Here is a 20,529-nt window from a genome sequence, read left to right as displayed (position 1 = left end):
TGCCAAAGCAGCACATGCACAAAAATTACCTACTCCGTGGGATTTCTGACAGGTCCGCACGTGAAGGCGGTATTTTGATGGAAATATGTTTGAATTACGAATCCAGAAAACCGGGGCAATGCTGCTGCAGCTGCTGAAAGTTAAAATCATTCTTAAAATCTGAAATTTCAAAAGCTGGAATCAGTAATAGTGACCTTAAAACAATGTTGATTGTTCATAACAATTTCATTCCTCGAATGTCTTTAAAAACGTCAACTTATTGTCCTTCCTGGTCAGGTCGAAAAGTGACTCCAGACACACAGAGATTTGCTTAAATCAAAGGCACCCTCTTGCCAAGCACGACATTCGATTATACTAAACTGGTCGAAGTTCTAATAGGATGAAACTGGACAGAAGACCTGGAACTGCTCTAGATGGGGCGGCACAGTGGCACAGTGGTGAGGTACTGCTGTCTTACAGCATGGGACCTGTGGTCGACTCCAGCCTCGGGCGACAGTCTGTGTGGAGATTGCACGTTCTCCCGTGTCAGTGCGGGTTTCCTCTGGGTAGTCCGGTTTCCTCCCACAGTCCAAAGATATGCAGCTTATGTGAATTGACCATTCCAAATTGCCCGTAGTGTTCAGGGATGTGTAGGTCATGTGTATTAGTCCGACATAATTGTAGAGTAAAAGCCTAAGCAGTTGGCTTGGCCGAGTTACTCTTCAGAGGGTCTGTTTGGAGTATTGGGTCGAAGCGCCTGTTTCTACACTGTCAGGATTCTAGACATCAGACAACGAGAAATAGAAACCCAGACATTTCGAGCCTGTACAGGCCACTTTCCACACATCTGAGAGCTTGTAACAACATTTTCAGCGTTTTTCAAAATACTACAAAGAAACATTGGGAAAGAAGTATTGAACACAATGAGCCTCCTGCCCTGCCTCCTGCAATTTTGTTCATGGTTGTCCACCTCCTCAATACATTTTTAAACACAACATACACATCATTTTCATGAGTATAGGAATCAAAATGTAGAAATTCGGAACTGGCCGATTGAAGCTTGTACGCCATCATCTAAAATGATTGGTAAGCCTCGACCACAACACCATGTTCCTGCTTTCTCCCCATCCCTGTCGTATCGAGAAATGCATCTACTGTGTTCTTATTTATATTCAATACCCTGGACTCGACAGATTTATGTGGGGGGGGGGGGGGGGGTACATTCGCAGCTAATCAGTGTCTGAATTTAGAAAGTACTGCACATCTCAGTACAAATTGGCTAGTCTTAGATACTAAGTCTGTGACCCCTTGATATATACCTAACAGCCATCCCTGTATCCAATCTGTCCATCCCTGTCAGAGCTTTTATTTTATGTTTCAGTGTTTCTGCCTATTGTTATTTAGTGTAGCGAATGCACACTTGGTCGAACAAGTCTCTTTTCACAAGTCAAACCTGGAATCCCAGCGATCCGGTCATTCCTGCTGGTCATTCAGCCTGTGAAAGCTTTTGCCTTTATTAGGTAAACATGACATGGACGTGCCGGTGTTGGACTGAAGTGGGCAATGTTAAAAATCACATTATACCAGGTTAAACACCAAACTGGTATATTTTGTTCCCATACACTGTTTGCTCTCAGCTGCCACATTCTGAATCCAAGTTTGTATATTTTTAGATTCGATTCCCTACAGTGTGGGAATAGGTCCTTCAGCCCAACAAATCCACTCCGATCCTCCGAAGAGCAACCCACCAAGACCCATTTCATACATTCACCCCTGACTCGTGCACCGAGCACTACATGCAATTGAGCTGACCAAATCATCGAACCTACACATCCTTGGACTGTGGGAGGAAACTGTCGCACCCAGAGGAAACACACACAGACATGGGGAAAATGTGAAATCTCCTCACAGACAGTTGCTCGTTGCGGGAATTGATCCTGGGTGCAAGGCACTGTGTGTCAGCAGTGCTGACCACTGAGCTACAGTGCTGCCCTCTCATATTACCGCACTCTAATGTGATTTTACATAAAACAGTAAGTGTGCTGGTGGGGTTTTGACAAATAATTTCTGAAAATGAAGGTATATTACATATAATTGATATCCTATTAGTTATTGTTACAGGCCAAGCCAACCCATCACAAAATATATGAGGAAGCTAGATTACCACTGTACTTCTTTCATATTTCCAAAGCTGTATTCTGTGAACGATGAGAACTTAAGAAGATATTAATTTGAGGGACAGCAAATTATATCTAGGGCAGGTGCAAGGGTGAGTTAATTGGGAGGAGCTGTTATCAGGCAACTCCACATTTGACATGTGGGTGTTTTTCAAATCAATGCACAGGATTAGTATAGAGTCATAGAATCACAGAGGTCTATAGCATGGAAACAGACGCTTCTGTCCAACACGTCCAAGCCAACCAGATATCCCAACACAATCTAGTCCCACCTGCCAGCACCCGGCCCATATCCCTCCAAACTCTTCCTATTCATATCCGCATCCAAATGCCTCTGAAATGTTGCAATTGTACCAGCCTCCACCGTTCATTCCATACACGTACCACCCTCTGTGTGAAAAGGTTGACCCTTAGGTCTCTTTTATATCTTTCCCTTTTCACCCTAAACCTATGCCCTCTAGTTCAGGACTCCCCAACTCCAGGGAAAAGACGTTGACTATTTACCCTATCTCTGCCCCTCAGGATTTTGTAAACCTCGATAAGGTCACCCCTCAGCTCCCTGGAAAACAGCCCCAGCCTGTTCAGCCTCTCCCTGTTCCACAAATCCTCCAACCCTGGCAATATCCTTGTAAATCTTTACTGAACCTTTTCCATTTCCACAATATCTTTCCGATAGGAAGGAAAGCGGAATTGCATGGAATATTCCAACAGTAGCTTAACCAATGTCTTGTACAGCCTAACATGACCTGCCAACACCTGTACTCAATACTCTGACCAGTAAAGCAAAGCATACCAAACGCCTTCTTCACTGTCATAAGAACCTGCGACTCCACTTTCAAGGAGATATGAACCTGCACTCCAAGGTCTCTTTGTTCATCAACACTCCGTAGAACCTTACCATTAAGTATATAAGTCATTCTAAGATTTGCTTTCCCAAAATACAACATATCGCATTTATCTGAATTAAACTCCATCTGCCACTTCTCAGCCCATTGGCGCATCTGGTCAAGATCCTGGTGTGATCTGAGGTAACCCACTTCGCTGTCCACTACACCTCCACTTTTGGTGTCATCTGCAGACTTACTAACTGTACATCGTATACTCAAATCCAAATCATTTATGTAAATAAACAATATTAGAGGACCCAGCACCAATCCTTGTGGCACTCCTCTGGTCACATGCCTCCAGTCCGAAGAAACAACCCTCCACCACCTCCCTCTGTCGTCTACATTTGAGCCAGTTCTGTATCTAAATAGAGAGTTCGTCCTGTATTCCGTGAGATCTAACTTTGCTAATTAATATCCCATGCAGAACCTTGTCGAACGCCTTACTGAAGTCCATAGAGATCACGTCTACCCCTCTGACCACATCAATCAACTTTGTTCCTTCCTCAAAAAAGCTCAAATCAAGTTTGTGAGACTTGATTTCCCACGTACAAAGCCATGTTGACTATTGCGAATCAGTGGGGAATTCAATGAAGGTAACAACATTTAATGTCAACTTGCGGAGTTGAAATTTTCTCTATTTTGCGATTGTTAGTGCCTCGCATTTGTCTAGCGTGCATGTTACCCACCAACTGCCAGCTCAAGCCTGTTGCATTTGAACATGGACTGTTTAGTACCGGAGGAATCGTGAATGTTGAACACATCACACTCAGCAGAGAACATCCTGACTTCTGACGTCATGATGGAAGGAAGGTCAGAAATGAAACAGCAAAATATGTTTGGGCCTAGTTACTACATGCAGAACGTTGCAGATATGGTTTGGAGCGAGAAAAATGACATCAAACACCAACAAAGATCTTGATACATGTCAGAGAAGACCATAACTAGTGGAGAGCTGCCCCTGCGTGGATTTATCACTTGCTGTAGAAATGTTCTAGATGTCTTTCCGTGACTCTCTAAAGACCACTAGGCCATCCAGATATTTTGCACAGATCATTATCTCAGCCACAACTTTGTTCATGAGTATTTGGAATGTGGCTGAATGTGAAGTTCTTCATTCCAAAAGGCATCATTTCAAATTGAGAGAGTCCATTTGCGGTTTCAAACGCAGAAACGTCTTTTGCTTTCTCTGATAAACCCTGACCCTAAGCCTAACCTTAACCCTAATCCTGACCCTAACACACGCAGTAAGTCCAACTTTGTAATGTAACTTGCTTATCCAACTTTTTCTTTCCAGCCCTCCAAACTTCGAATTGTGTGTGAGCCTGATTTGTAATGGCATTGATCTTTCGGTAGTCCACACAAAATCGTTGAGTCCCTTCAGGTTTGGGAACTAACACGATCCGAAAACTCCAGTCACTCTGACTCAGTTCGATGATATAACCGACGAGAATCGCATCCACTTTCTTCAGGACATGTGTGACTTTGAAAGGTTTAAGTCTGTGTTGATTTACCGGAACAGCATTCCCTACTTCCACCTTAGGCGCAATGGTATTAGCCCTCCCCATCTTAGTGCTGCATATGTCCTCATACTGCTGCAACAAACATTTCATCTGGGTTCTTCTCTCCTAAGACAGATCGTTCACTAACCTAACCCATTCCTCAAGGACTTCCTCATTCTTTAACGTATTTTGAGGCACATCAAACTCCATGGAATCTGAATTTGATTCGTCATGCTGCGGGGTAGTAATAAACACCTGTTTGCCAGTTCCTGGTGTCTTTTAAAACAAGTTTCACCTTATTCACGTGATGTATCCGATTCGGTGTTTTTTCTATTCGGCATAGATTTTTCCTTGCCTGATAGTTACCTGGTTTAACTTTTTCTCCATTTGATAGGGTTCACTAAACCTAGCTTTGAAGGGCTCTCCTACCACTGGTACAATACTAATATGCATTCCAGTTGGAAAACGTCCACATTTCAGAGTTTTCATCTGCCACTTGCTTCATTCTGTGCTCTGCCGACTTCAGGTCCTGTTTAGCTCACTCAGCTACCCGAGTCAATCTCTCCCTCACCTCAGAAACATAATCAACGTGTAAGATCTCCGCCCTCCATCCTGTCAATTGTTCTTTAATTAATTTCACTTAATTAATTTCAAATGACCTCTCAACTCATGCCCAAGTATCAACTCAAAGGGACTAAACTGAAAGATTTGCCCAAGGTTTCTCTTATAGCAAAAAATATGTATTGAATACCTATATTCTGATCATTCGGGTAATCCTGACAGTACACTTTTAACGTGGTTTTCGGGGTCGGATGCCAACTTTCCAAAGCTTCCCAGGATTGAAGATGATACGCATTTTACTTAAAATGCTATATCCCTAAGCTATCCATGCCTTCCTTCAACAGCTGAGCAGTAAAATTAGAGCCTGGGTCGGGCTGAATCTCTCTCCCTAGCCCATCCTGAGTGAAGCAACCCATTAACTCCTTTGGCAACATTTTACATTAATTTCCTGTACTGGAATTGCTTCCAGACCTCTGATAGACACATCCTTTATTGTTAGCAAGTGCTGTTTCTCACTCTTAGTTTTAGGAAGTGGAACTACATATTCAATCATAATTCACTTGAAAGATTTTTTGAATGCAGTAATTGGCAACAAAGATGTCATTTTGTTTTTACTGCCTGTCACTTACCTATCATTTGGCATGTATGACATGTATTTCAAAATGCAACAACATCCTTGTGTAGACCAGACGAACAGAAATGCTTTTGACCCTTAGTCAGAGGTTTCGTTAAAACTCCGTGACCTTCTACTGGTAGTTAATGTGCGACACATAACACTTGCTGTCTGTATGCTTCTGCCAACATAATCTGGAGCACTTCTGCCCATTTCTCCTTTGCACTAGCCTGCCGTGGTCTCCCTTTTCATCTTAGGATTCAATCCTTAACATAATGAACCGCAATAATACATTCTGACTCATTTCCTGAGGACGCATTATGTGTCTATATATGTGTGTGCATGCGCATGTGTGTGTGTGTACATATAATGTATATGTGTGCGTATATATACATATATATACAGTCATATACACACCTATTAACAGATCAGACGATCATTAGTCACTGTACAAAGCAAATGCTAAAGAGAAAGATGAAGTAATTGTGTTTCATTTAGCGGATGCACTGTTCAATATAATGCTGCTGGAGAAATCTGAACAGGCAGAGGGTCAGGCAGAAGTGCCCCGACCTGAAAGGCTGATGGATTTACAACAGAATAACGAGACAATAAAACTTATATTTAATTGTCTCCGCTCTCTGTTGTAAGTCGATTAGCCTTTCAGGTCGATGCAGTTTTGCCTGACCTTTTGGCTGTACAGGGATTTTTTTCTCCGTCCATTATACATCAATGTGTGTTAGCTAATTGAACCTTAATTTCTTCGTCTTTCTCTTAGTTTTAACTTCCTGCTATGACTTATGATTGTGGGACCTTGTTAATATCCACTCTGGAAAAACTCCTGTGTATTTTTTATTTTAACTCTTTCGTTCCCTGGTTTTCTTTTGGCACCTCCACAACAAGGGGTATCGGTTCCACCTTACAAACCACTAAATCGTTCCCAAGAACAAACTGTATTCCTGGAACTGATGCTGTGTCAATCACTACCCTGTTACTTTCCTAATATTGAGTTGGCACTCGTTCGGTGTCACTCTTTCGGTGACAGGACAGAAAAAGTGCAAATATAGTTATGTTTTATTATTAGAGACGGATTACATCCCGTATCTCTGAAAATTAAAACTTCTTCCCCCCCCCCCCCCCCCCACTTCTTTCTGAGTAAACTTGACTCACAGAGGCGATGTCTTTATACAGATCAGGCACCAAATCCCCTACGCAGCATCTTCCGAGGCTGTGCACTCTCTTTGGTAAACAATTACCACTGCTCTCTGCACATTTCTTTCTGTTGTACAGGTTCTCCTCTTCCCCCAATTTCTATTGCTCACAGGATGAAATACTTGCATGAAATACATGCTAAATTTTGCCTTTTTGTACTAATGCATATTCATCTGACACCCCTGTTCATCTTCTGATTCCTGAACTTGTTGTTCATCCACATGAATTCTTATAATCTCTCAGAGCCTCATAGATCTTATCAATTCTTAAGGGCCACACCTAAATATCAAAATTGCTATTTTTCAATCTTTTGATATCAACATGAGTCTGTACTGGTTCCTTCTTTATGTCTCTGAACCGCTGTCTATATGCTTCTGGTACCAATTCATAAGCATTCAAAATAGCGTGTTTGGGATCTGCATAAACTCTTGACCCCTTAGCTGATAGCGCTGCAAATGCCTCACGAGCTCCACTGACCTGTTTTGTCTGAACTAACATTACCCACAAGTTATCTGAACACTGGATCTGCTGATCCACGTTGTCAAAGGAAGTAACTTCGACATTTTTCTCAACAAAAGGTGAAAAAGCTTTCACAAAAATGTATATATCACTACTTTCTCTCTTCATCTTCATCCTATTAACTTAACTTCCCCAGCTAATTTGCAACTTTTGAATTTCAAATTCTCTCTTTCATTCTCTTTCTCTTTCATTTCTCATGTCTCTGCATTCCCTTTCTTTATTTTCTAACTGAATTTGTCTCAATTTTAATGTCGGTTTTTCTAACTCTACTGCGCTTGTTTGTTTCTCTAACACACCTAACTGCTTGACTAACTCAATTAAAATTTCAGCTTTCCTTTTGTACCTGTTGAGATCCAAATCTAACCTAATTGCAAATTCTAAAAGTATAGCTTTCTCTTTCTTTCTAAACTTCCTTCCCAAATTTGGGATTCATCTTTAAACCCCATCTTTAAACCTCTTTATCAATCTTAAAAGACATTTTCTCACTTATGATTTAACCAATCATACGTAACTGTACGAAATAAATTTTCTCACCTACATTTACAAGTCAGAAGATTAGCTGAAACAATAAAGAGAAAAAAATACAGCGCATGGCTTATTTAAGCAATTTGCTCAAGAGGATTGGTGAGATTTGTTCTATTTGTGATGAGGATGTTTGATTAAGCATCATCACAGAAACGCCGGTAAAAACAACTCGACTCTGTAGCACGGGGAGCAAGTACCATCCTGTTCACTGTGCATCAACCTGTTGCAGCATTGCAGCAAGCCTGAGGCAGAGATGTTTGCTCAGAAACAATGTGGGATGAAGAAATAACGCGCAACTGTAACTTCTGGGTATTGTTAGCGGACATCATAGCTGTTCTGTGAAGCCATCACCCAGTCTGTAGAGGAAACTACACTGTGAGCAGCGAATACAGTCTACGAGATGAAGTGACGTGCATGTAGACCGCTATATCAAATGGAAGGTGTTTTGTGTGCTTGAATACTGAGGATGGAAGAAGTAAATGGGCGGTAGATACATCCTCTGTGATTGCAAGGGAAGATGCTTTTACGTTATGGGGGTGGAAGAGAGTTATGAGTGAAGAAGGAGTGAGTCATGGCATTACAGAAAGAATGGTCTTCATGGATGGCTGAAAAGTGAGGGGAGGGGAACATGTGCCTGTTGGCGTCTTCCCGGTGGAAGTGAAAGAAATGACAGCTAATGATCCTCTTCATGTCGATGCTGGTGGCATGCTAAGTTATATCGTTATTGAGGGAGAGAGGAGAAGGAGTGAGGGCTGAATTTCAGGACGTGGCTCAGACGCTGCTGAGGATCCGGTCAACTACGGTGCTTGGGAATCTTTGGTTGAGGCAGAATGGGGACATTTCGACCACACACCCCGCCTTGTCGAAGTTGTCAGTCAGATCAGACGGGACAGAGACAGAGGAACTGGGAGAATGGAATAGAATATTGAGAGGAAATAGGCGGTATATAGTTGAGAGGATATTGCCGGAAAAGCGCAGCGGGTCAGGCAACAATCAGTCAAGGTAGCTATGGGATTAGATTAGTTTAGAGTGGATTTTGATGGACATGTCGAGGAATGGAATAGAGGAGTCAAAAACTGATGAGCTGAAGGTGAGAGCTGGTGGAAAGTGTCAAGGGATATTGAAAAAAATTTCCAATCCCAGATGAGACAGAAAGGCAGTGAAAATAATGCCATCGATGTATCAATGAAAGCGAAAGTGGACGTGCACAAGAAATGTTCCATCGAGCCCAGAAATATACAGACGTAACTGGGGCCCATGTGGCTACCCATGGCCATGCCTTTGCACTGAAGGAAATGAGATGAGTTAAATAGACCTTGTTCACAGTAAACACGACCTCGTCCAGGCAGAGCAGGGTGTAGGTGGATGAGAAAGTCTCAGTCCTTTTTTTCCAAGAAGCGGAGAGGCATGATAACATTCTGATCGAGGAACGGCACGTTGACAAAGACATGAATGCGGCTGGCGCCCGTGAACTGGAGTTTCGGACACTGACTTAAAGCATCAGATGAATAGCAGATGTAAGTGGAAAGGGACTGGACGGGGGGTGGGTGGGGGGGAAGGAGTTGGTGCAGGAAGAGGTAAGTTCATTAGTACAGGAGCAATGGGTCTGCTTGGGCAGTCCTGTGCATGATTTTGGCTAGAATGTAGAAAAAGACTGCATGGGTTTGGGAGCCTTGGTTGTCCTCTTGTCTACATGTGATGCCACCTTCAAGTAAAACTATGCAACTGCAACCACCGGTCTCTGTGTTCGACAATTAACTGTCCGCAATTACCAGGTATTGATCTCCTGTTTTCCCCCATGACGTTACTCATTATTTTTATTACAATAATCATCCAAACTCCTCTCAATTATTTTTGTTAAACATGCGTCAACAGTTCATTCCAGCAACCAGAACTATCCATCGAGTGAATACCTCATATCACTCTGTCTTGTTTTGCAAATCACATTAAATCTGTAATCTCTGGTTATTATTCAGAAATGAGACTGAGCAGTTTAGTACTGTTTACTCTATTCAGCCTGTTTCGTGTTTTGAAATCTACCAGCAAATCTGCACATAGCTTTCTTCTGTCCAAAAAGAAAAATCTCGAAATCTTCTGCGTTTATAACTGAACTCCCTCATACCTGGAAGTACTCTTGTGAAGCACTTCTTCAGTTTCTCCAATTTATGACACCAAAAGCTCTGTATGATATTGCAGCTGAAGTTTTACAATTATTGTGTAAAAAAAATCCACATAATCTCCTTAGCATGTACTCGATGTCCATGTGTATAAAACCAAGAATACTCTATGCTTTACTTATCAGTCTCTTTACTTGTCTTGCACATATGCATCCTCATCCCTTTTCGTTCTTTTTTCTTCACATTGTATGTTCTATTTTATATGGTCTTCTCTTTGCAAGCAAATTGCGATGTCTCACACTTCACTGCATTCAAATTCTTCCACCACGTCACAATGCTCTCTACCAATGCCAATGTTATTTGGAGTTCTACTCTGACTTCCTCACAGTTACAATTTCTCTCAGTTTCACGGTAATGGTGAATGTCGAAATTGACCATACTCACCAAACTCCAGATCACTCGTATACATTTATGAAAACGAACGAGGGTCCAAAAACCTTCCTCATTCCTAAATAAAATACTTCTGGACCATTTATTTTTGGTTCCTATTACTCAGCTATTGTTGTGTGCACATTATTGCAGTCCCTTTTGTTCCATGATATGGAACTTTCCAGCGAAGGTTTGTTGAAATGCATTTGACGAAGCACCTTATGAAAGTTCATGTTCATCACATGAACAACGTTACTATCACTTATTTTCCTTTTGAAAAAACTTATTGACGAATTTACCAATCCTCACAGAGGGCAGAAAAGTGCTAACCACATTGCTGTGGGTCTGGAGTAATATGCAGACCAGATGAGGTAAGGATGGCAGTTTCTTTGGCGAATGGACATGAGTGAACGAGGTGTTTGTTTTGAGACAATCGACAATCGTCTCATGGGCATCATTAAATTCTTAATTCCAGATTGTTTTAAACTATACGTTCTACCATATTCCATAATAGGATTTGCCAGGGCATCTTCCAGATAACTACAACAAGTTTGCCAAGCATGATTTCCTATTTAGAATCCAATTCTGACTTTTCCTACATCACCCATCCTTTTCCATGTCATTTTTAATATCAGCCCAAATAATTGTTTTTGAAAGCTTTCTAACCAGTGATGATAAACAGAATGGTTTGCAATTGCTGGGCTAATTCAAACAAGCTTTCTTGGACACTGTGACTCAGCGGTTAGCACTGATGTCTCACAGCGCTTGGGTCCTACGTTCGATTGCAGCCTTGGGCAACTGTATGTGAGGAGTTGGTACTTTCTCCCCGTGTCTGCCTGGGATTCCTCCAGTTTCCTCCCAAATTCCAAAGATGTGCGAGCCAGCTGAATTTGCATGCTAAATTGGCCAGTGTTGGCTGCATTAGTCAGAGGGAAATGAGTCTTGGTGGATTACTTTTTCGAGGGTCGGTGTGGACTTGTTGGGCCGAAGGGTCTATTTCCACACTGCAGAGAATCTAGTTTACACTTTCCACTCCTCTGTTTTCTCCCCTACGTCTGGGCTAGACTCACAGACTTTTGAAAGTGCCCCTGCAATATCTGCATTCATATCTATCAAAATCCTGAAATGCATCTGATCAATTTCTGGCATTTTCCAAATTTAAGTGCCAACTGGCTCTAAAGTACAACAAAGATTGTCAGGCTTACACTTTTTGGTTTCAGATTGACCGCAGAAATCTGCGCTGCAGAGGAACTTGGGAGCCCTTCTCTCTAAATCCGGGTAAAGTTGATACAGGTTGGACAGGCAATAGAGAAGGCGAATGGAATTCTGATATTTATTACAAACGGAACAGAAAAGAAAAAATGTGGAATTCTTTGAAAATTATAAAGAAGGCACTCGGCAAACCACATGGAGAATATTATGAACAGGTTTGGTCTTTACCTGTAGAGAAAACGTTTTTACATTGATTGCAGTCGAGAGAATATTCAATAGGTTGATCCTCAGTGAGGTTTTCATGAGAAAACGTGGAGTAGATTGAACTTGAACGTATTATAATTTAGATTGATAATGCGAATTTATTGACAGACGTAGAATCTTCATGGATTTTCGAGAATTTTGTAGATGCTTGGAAGTTGGCTCCCTAGCGCGAGGATCTAGAACCATAGGACATAAAATGACTGTAAGGGCTCACTCATTGAGGGAGATTAAAATGAATCTGTTCAGCCAGTGGGTAAGGAACATCCATCTGCTGGAAAAGTGCAGGGAACAGGATTTGTCTCATTTCCTTAATTGTGCAGATCTGCTGAAAGCATTAGGATTGGCATGATTTGGGTAAAATTTGCTGTCCCCCAAAACTGTTCAGTCTGATCTGCATTTTGTATGATCATATGCCGGTACTCTACAGTCTAACAACACCATATCCGTAGTTACAGCATGACAAATGGAGTGAATCAGACGGCATCTCGAATTCGACAGTTCACAAGGAAGTTTGATAACCAGAGAATAGCAATAGTTTCTCTCAGGGAGAGAGAACAGTTTGACAGTGAATGATGAAATAAGGAATGAGATCGGTGCGTTTAAAGTTTTGAAAGGGATTATATTAAATTACTGCTTTCCAAATTTCTCCCACTGTGACCCCTTTTTAATGCCTCAGAATCAGTGTCATACATAGTAAAGTAATGTTTGGAACGGAGGTCTTATATTTGGGCGGCACGGTGGCACAGTGGTTAGCACTGCTGCCTCACAGCGCTAGAGACCCAGGTTCAATTCCCGCCTCAGGCGACTGACTGTGTGGTGTTTGCACATTCCCCCCGTGTCTGCGTGGCTTTCCTCCGAGTGCTCCGGTTTCCTCCCACAGTCCAAAGATATGCAGGTTAGGTGAATTGGCCATGCTAAATTGCCCGTAGTGTTAGGTGAAGGGGCAAATGTAGGGGAATGTGTCTGGGAGGGTTACGCTTTGGCGGGGCGGTGTGGACTTGTTGGGCCGAAGGGCCTGTTTCCACGCTGTAAGTAATCTAATTAGCTGGTCAATGAAGCAAGGAGAAGCAGTTGAGATGTTACTAACAGATTATTTAAGTATTTGGACTTGCCTTATTAATGCAAATATATCCCGATTAGTCATCTTTTATATTTTGCAAATGACTTCAATATAACAGGTTCATGATAATTGATGTAATACGACTGTGATTATTAAATGTAATAATTTTGCTATAGAACCTGGAATAGCGAACATCACTGTGCAGTACAGACCCTTCGATCCTCGATGTTGCACCGACCCGTGGAACCAATCTGAAGCCCCACTAATCGATACTATTCCATTCCCGACCATATACTTTTGCAATGACTATTTAAATGCAATTTAATCTGGCGAGTATACGACTGTTGCAGGCAGTGCGTTCCATGTCCCTACTACTCTCTGAGCAAAGAAACAACCTCTGACATCTGTCAACCTTCAATTTAAAGCTATTTCCTCTCGTGCTGGATATTGCCATCTTTGGAAAAAGGCCGTCATTGTCTAAACTACCGAACCCTCTGATTATCTTACATGACTCAACTAAGTCACCTTTCAACAGTCTAATTCCTAACAAAAATAGCCTCAAATCCAGCAGCCTTTCACCGAAAGACCTTCGCTCCATAACGGGCAACATCCTCGTAAATCTCCTCTGAAATATTTCCAAAGCTTTCACACCCTCCTCTAATGCGGTCAACAGAACCAGACACAATGCTCGAAATGTGACTACACCAGAAACTTAATTCCTCTATCAATAAAAGCAAACGCACTGTCTCCGTAACAATTCTAACAACCTGGGTGGCAAGTTTCAAGGATCTATGTACCTGGACACCGTGATCTCTCTGCTCAACTACACTACCAAAATTCTTACCGGTACTCTGCCTTCGTTTTACGCCTTCCAAAGTGAATCACCTCATACGTTTCCGCATTCAATTCCATTTGCCACCTGTCACCCCAGCTCTGCAGCTTATCTATGTTACTCTGTAACCTAAAACATCCTTCGTCACTATCCACAACTCTACCGATCTTAGTGTCATCCGCAAATGTACTAACCTATCCTTCTATGCCCTCATCCAGGTCACTTATAAAAATGTCAAACAAATTGCACCCAAAACAGATCCTTGCCGCACCCCACTCGTAACTGAACTCCAGGATGAATATTTTCTATCAACCACCACCCTCTGTCTTCCTAAAGCTATTGCTTTACTTAGATGGTGCAATTATTACCAGTTGTTGAAGGAAGAATCAATTGCTTATTAGTGAGACAAGAGCTGAGCAAATAATTAAACTTTGACTCATTATAAATACATAAAATAAAACTTGAAAGTACAGAATGCGACCTTTTGGCGCATTATGCTTGGATTGTTCTGAAAATCCTGGACATTTATCCCACTCCCCTCTTACTTCTCCTTTGCCTGGTAAACATTTCCTTATTGAGCAAAATTCCAAGTCACTTTCGAAAGATCTGCTTCCACCAGACTTCAGATCATTCAGATCAACAGTACTCAAAGTAAGATCATCTCCTATCATCCCCACGTGGACTTCTGTCATTTATTCTCAAGTTATGTTCTGTGGTTACTGACCATCTTGCAGTGAAAATAAAATTTCTCCCCGTGGAGATGAAAACTCCTGAAGTCTTTCCATAGTTCGATAAAATCTTTCTTTAACATCTGTGCTCAATGGTAAATGAAATGTTTCTTTCTGTGATATGTGATCAACAACGTGTTCTGAGGTTAAATATAATACAGAAATTGAATTTTTGAGTCTCATGCATTTCCCCTGGCGAGGGATGGAACTGGTCGCTCAGGAACAGAAGTTGTAACAATGAATAAGGACAATGGCTTTATCTTCTCCGTGTTTACTAGGATGAATTTTAAAATTATCTTTCATTTTCTGCATAATAATGGGTTTAAAATAATTTTGTGGCATGTCGGCAGTGTACATGTGTAGACTAACAACGTTCAGTTGATGCTACCCAGTGCTGAGACATGAGAGAGAGACCTCGGAGAAATCCGTAGAGGACACTCTGGGAATCGAATTCAGGGATTCAGAAGTGGGACAAATGGAGAATTGATCACTGATAGGACATAAAGGGAGATAGGAGAGATATTCGAGACTAGTATGAGTCGAGAATTCAAATAAGAACGTTAGAGATAGTTTGGCCTGGTGAGCAATCGGAAGAGAGGCAACTGATTAGATAGTCATACTATTAGTGGTAAAGTCCATCAGCTCCTCACTTGTTGTTGGAGTGGATGATGGAGGAAAGCTTTCAAAATGGAGCAGTAGTAGTCTATTCCACCTTTGAGCCTGCTCAACCATTTCGTGAGAGTTGATCATTTCTTTCCTGCATTATTGCCATTTTTCATTATGTCATTTGCCTCAATAATTGAGATTCTATCTATCTCTGGTTTAAGGATTCTGGAGATTCAGCACCATCTGAATGAAATGTTCCTCTTGAACTTGATCTTCAATGGCCTACCGTTATTCTAAGTCTATGTCCTCTGGTTCAAGCATCAACAGCTGGGAAGAAATTTTTGCACATTCAACTGTACGAATACTGTAAATTTCAATGAGATTACCACTCATATCTGAACATTATGATCCAAGTAGATGGCAATAATGCACAGGTCAGATCTCTGCGTGAAACCTGGTTGAACCGATTATACGTTCTATTTATGCAGTTTGGATAGGATGCTGGTTAATTTCTGAACACAATCCCATGAGGCTTCCAATGTTCTTTCAATAAAACAGAACAAATACTTTTCGCAAAATAATAATAAGCTCTGACGTTTCGCCATGGCTGCTGGTTACCATGGTGTGGTTATGTTCACCGACCTGGCAACTTTATTTTGCAACGTTTAGCTCCGTGTCCAGGTGACATCTCCAGTGCTTTGGAGCCTCCTGTGAAGCGCTGTGATCCTGTATCTTCTGGAATTTACTTGGTTCCGTTCTGTTTGCTTCCCGTCTCCAGTTCTGGTTGTTCATTGTACTGGCTGATTTATTGGGTCTCGGTCTAGGTGCTGTTAATGGAGTCCATTGATGAGTGCCATCCCTGTCGAAAATCTCCGGCGGTGCTCTGTTTCGCTTGTCCTATGATCGTTGTGTTGCCCCAGTCGAAATTGTGCTCCTTGCCATCTGTCCGTATAGCAACTAGTTATAGCTGGTCGTGGTGTTTTGTGGTCACTGGGTGTTGGTGGATGCGCATTGCTAGTTGTCTGCCTGTTTGTCCTATACAGCGTTTCATGCTGTCTTTGCATGAAATCTTGTAGATTTCGTTAGTCTTGCACATGATGCATAAAGTGTCCTTTTTTATGTTGTGTTGTCTGAGCGTGACCATCTGGCAACTCAACACGGACATCTACTATAAAGCCAGCAACTCCCACAGGTACTTGGACTACACCTTAGCCCATCTTTCCACGTATAAAATCGCTATTCCTTATTTTCAATTCCTCTACCTCTGCTGCATCTGCTTCCAGAAGAAACATTTCCACGACAGAACATGCCAGATTGCCTCTTTTTTCAAATAATGCAATTTCCCCTCCCAGGAAGTCAATGATACTCTCCAGCACATCTCATTCACTTCCCACACTGTTGCCCTGTAACATCACCCCTCCAATTGCAACACGCCCTGGTCTTCACCTGACAGAACACCCTGGTCTTCACCTTTCAACCCACAAACGTCCGCATACCTTGTCTAATCCTTTGCCATTTGCGCCAGCTGCATACACACCCCACCATGAGGGAAATATTCCCTCCCAACCCATATCGGTGTTCTGTAAATTCCTCAGTGACGCTCTTGGTAAGTTTATGCCCCCACCAATCACCTTCCCCTCCCGACACCTTCTCCTGCGTATGCAAGAATCACACAACCTGCACCCACACTTCCCCTTGTTTCCATTGAAGGCCCCAAAAGAGCCTTTCACATCCGTTCAGAGATTTACCTGCCCTCCCATACATGTCAATTACTGTATCCATTGCTCCTAATGTGGTCTCCTCTACATTGGGGAGACAGTATGCCGACTTGCAGTCAGTTTCAGAGAACATTTCTAGGACACACGGATGAAGCAGCCCCACCGCCCCGTGGCCGAACACTTTAATTTCCGCTCCAACTTCTCCAACGACATGCAGTTCCTGGACTTCCTCCATTGTCAGACACTTACCAGCCGACTCCTGGCGGAATAAGTCCTCATCTTCCATCATGGGACCCTCTAACCACACGGGTTCAACTTGGATTTCGCCAGTTTCCCTGTTTCCCCTCCGCCCCCACCTTATCCCAGATTCAACCTTCAAACTCGACACCACCCTCTTGATCTGTCCTAACTGACCATCTGCCTTCCCACCTATCAGCTCCACACTCCTCTCTGACCTATCCATTTCACCCCACTTTCATCTCCCTATCATTCTCCCAATTACCTTCCCCCCACACCAGCCCCACGCCCATCCCATTTATCTCTCAGCTCCCTTGGTCAAAAAGCCTCGTTCCTGATGAAGAACTTATGCTCGATAGGCCGATTCTTCTGTTCCTCGGATGAAATTGTCGGGATATCCGTTCTTGGGGGGAAAAAAGCTTTTTTCCAAGCATGGGAATGGCAAACACGAGGGGACACAACTTTAAAGTCAGTAAAGATAGGTATAAAACAGATATCAGAGGTAGTTTCTTTACTCAGAGAGTAGTAGGTTCATGGAATGCTTTGCCTGTAACGGTAGTAGATTCGCCAAATGTAAGTGCATTTAAGTCGTCATAGGACAAGCATATGGACGGACATGGAATAGTGTAGGGCAATGGGCTTCAGATTAGTATGACAGGAAGGCGCAACATCGAGGGCCGAAGAGCCTCTACCGCGCTGTAATGTTCTGTGTTCTATGTTCTGTGGAGGTGTTCTTCTTCTTCCCTTCGCAGGTCGGGAGTGCTGCAACATTTTATAGCCCGATTTAACATTGGTCCTAATATAGCTTCTCTAGCGTGCACGAAGTTAAAAATCAAACAACACTAGGTTAGAGTCCAACAGGTTTATTTGCAAGCACTAGCTTTCGGAGCACTGCTCCTTCATCAGGTAGTTGTGGAGTATAAGACCATAAGACACAGCATTTACAGCAAAGGTTTACAGGTGATGCAACTGAAATTACATATTGAAAAAGGCCTGGAATTCTATATTGAAAAAAGAGAGAGAAACTCTAAAATACTCAAAAATGACAAGAATATCATCATAGTATCAGCGGGTAATGGCGGAATAACGTTTCTTCAGGACAAGCCCAATACATTGAGAATGCAGGGAAACTATTTGTAGATGGTGACACCTAACTACAGGGTGGCCTCACGCCACGTCAAAACAATAGGATCAACGAAACACTACAGAACCAATTAAAAACACCTTAAAAAACAATGCACATCCATGAACACCATGCTGCCACTAAATGCCACGACCGGCTGTCCCAAGCAGCTATGCACACAGATGACAATGTCCACGAATTCGACTGGAACATCGCAACGATCTTAGCACAAGCTAAATAGAGGACAGCCGGAGAATTTATAGAGGCATGCCAATTATCCACGGATTCCATCAGCCATCATATAGACGTAGACCAAATAGACTGGCCACTACAGTGAACAAGTGGAACAGTAAACCAGAAGGAGCAAAAACGGAGTCAAAAAAGTTCCAGAAGACACAGCACAACAGCTCTTCACAGGAGGATCCAAAGCACTGAAGATATCACCTGGACAGGATGGTATGTTTGCAATTCCATTTGCCAGCTTGGCGAACACACATACAAACGCGCCAATAAACGGCTCTGTTTCATCGCAAATTATGATGTTTTCCCCAAAATATCGCAAATTCAGAAGGTTGCACTTTATTAACCAACTAACCAATGCATAGTGCTGGATGCGACTAACAACAAAGCTCAACTCCTGTACTTACGCGTGAACTCGCTGGTAACTCTTTAGTAGGGCTTTCTGAGTGAATCCTTTCCCACACGCATTTCAGGTGGTAAGCCTCTCCCAAGTGCGAAATCACTAGTGTGCTGTGATGTGAGATGATTGTTTGAAAGCAGTTCCACAAGCAAACAGACTCTTAAAGGTGTGTTTTATGTGTGAACACATTTATGTTTCATCAGATAACCAGAACTCGGAAAGCACTTGCCGAAGTCCAGGCATTCAAAACGTGTATTGTGAGGTGTGATGACCAAGGGAATTCACTGCCACACGCACTGCATGTGAACAGGTTCTCTCCAATGTGAATTCACTCATAAATAGTAATTCCATTTCACGTTTTGATTATTTGCCTGCAGGGAAAGCATCTGAGTATTCGTTCTTCAGGGTGCATCGATGGGCCGTTCTCACAGGTCATTTACAACTCTTCCCACAATCTGTACATGTAACTGGTGTATCCCCACTGTAAACTCAATGGAGGATCATGAGGTGGAAAAGTGAATGACTGCTGTTCCACACTGGAAGGACGTGAATAGTCTCTCCCCTGATTTTGCCAATGGACCCACAGTTCTATCAAGGGTCTGAATCCTTTGTCGCAGTTCCCACCCCAATGTAACTGTCCTAATATATTTCCACCTCAGACTAGACTACATTCCGTCCCAAACTGTCCAAATTTCCATGGTCTCGCCTCGGTAAAATTATATTTGCTGCTGGATCTGTGATCCCTGACTGTAATTGCTCCTCCTCTAGCTGCCTCTGAAACTGTTTTAAATCAGAAAACAAACAATGAAACAGCACCCAAAAAAATACAAATGTCTCCTGTGCCATTGAACTGAATGAATATGCTAATTGATTTTCTGAAGAAGGGTCACTGGACCCGAAACGATAACACTGCTTTCTCTCCACAAATGCTGCTAGACCACTGAGCTTCTCCAAGAATTTCTAATTTTCTGAACGTGAAACTTGTCAGAATTGCCAAAAGAAAATTAGCAAGAGAAGCTGCCACCTATTTTTAACACGGAAATATCTCTGGCCTCTAAAGGATAAAACAAGGAGAGAAGTGAGAGAAGCAGTGGCAAAGGAGTGAGATTGCATATAGTTACAACTCGGCCATGTATTGACTGAATCATTTAAACTCTCAAACCTCACCATCTGTAAGGACGAAGGTAGGCGATATTTTTGGATACCATCACTCCAAGGTTCCTGCAAATCTCACATACCCCTGATGTGTCTGATATCTAAAACTGAATGATCAGAATTACCCTTCATTGAAACACTGGAAAGATCAAAGCAGCAGTGTTCAGTCTCTGTTACAAATTCCATCCAGAAGAAGGGTGTGATGTCCAATCTACAGCAAACAATATGTTCACGTCATCATCATGGCCACCTCCTTCCAACTCAGTGATATCACGCAACGCCACTCTCGACTCAGCTTCTCTGGTTTAGATTCAACTCCATTCTCCTTTTGTTTCTGGAATTAACCATTCCTCTGCCCTTCCAGTTGGCCTCACTCATTCAACGTCTCAGTAATTTAGAAGAGATCCAAAATAATGCTATTTGTGTCTGACACCAGGCT

Source organism: Chiloscyllium plagiosum, unplaced genomic scaffold, assembly GCF_037043375.1.
Source record: "Chiloscyllium plagiosum isolate Xiang-an unplaced genomic scaffold, Cpla_swu_hap1 HiC_scaffold_52, whole genome shotgun sequence".
Lineage (NCBI taxonomy): Eukaryota > Metazoa > Chordata > Chondrichthyes > Orectolobiformes > Hemiscylliidae > Chiloscyllium > Chiloscyllium plagiosum.
The sequence above is the reverse complement of the archived record's forward strand: the minus strand, read 5'-3'. Positions refer to the sequence as shown.